Source organism: Odocoileus virginianus, chromosome 27, assembly GCF_023699985.2.
Source record: "Odocoileus virginianus isolate 20LAN1187 ecotype Illinois chromosome 27, Ovbor_1.2, whole genome shotgun sequence".
Taxonomy (NCBI): Eukaryota; Metazoa; Chordata; class Mammalia; order Artiodactyla; family Cervidae; genus Odocoileus; species Odocoileus virginianus.
Genome location: NC_069700.1, coordinates 44,080,937 through 44,081,538, shown reverse-complemented (window position 1 = coordinate 44,081,538; position 602 = coordinate 44,080,937). Strand labels below are relative to the sequence as shown.

The 602-nt window shown below is 44.7% G+C and overlaps 1 non-coding gene across 1 annotated transcript; it reads right to left on the bottom strand.

The window, feature by feature from the left end:
- Positions 1 to 226: 226 nt before the first annotated feature.
- LOC139031670 (U6 spliceosomal RNA) lies at positions 227 to 334 on the bottom strand. Its single transcript, XR_011484172.1, has one exon. It is a non-coding gene; the product is annotated as a U6 spliceosomal RNA (small nuclear RNA).
- Positions 335 to 602: the final 268 nt, after the last annotated feature.

Sequence of the window (602 nt, the reverse complement as noted above, 5' to 3'; positions counted from 1 at the left end):
CCTCCACTCCATTGGCCTCACCTTCCCTCCAGAGATATTCAGGGCTGTGGTTGGGGCACAGTCTCCGCAACCCACTGCGTGAGTGTGTGCTAAGTCACTTCAGTCATGTCTGACTCTCTGTGACCCCATGGACTGTAGCCAGCCAGGCTCCTCTGTCCATGGGATTCTCCAGGCAAAAATACTGGAGTGGGTTCTACAACTCACTACTTAGTTTCAGATATCAGCTTACTAACTACATTGTCTGGGTAAAGTTATTTAAACTCTTGAGCAGGGGCCACGCTAATCTTCTCTGTATCATTCTAATTATAGTATATGTGCTGCCCAGAGGGAGCACAAGCTATTTAAATATTCTTAGTTCCAATTTTCTCATCTTCCTTAGCAACTAAACCACCACCACTACCGCCAAAAGGAAGATAACACAGAGAACTGTGGTAAGGACAATCAGTGATGTGCTGGCAAAGGTTTAACAACCAGCTTGGCTGTGGGGGAGACAGAGCCCTGTCTTAAAGTGTTTAAATTGAAGTGTTGCCAGTTTCCATTATGTAAATATTTCTGCCATGGCTGATTCAAGCTACCAATAGTTTAGCATGTGTTTCACAAAA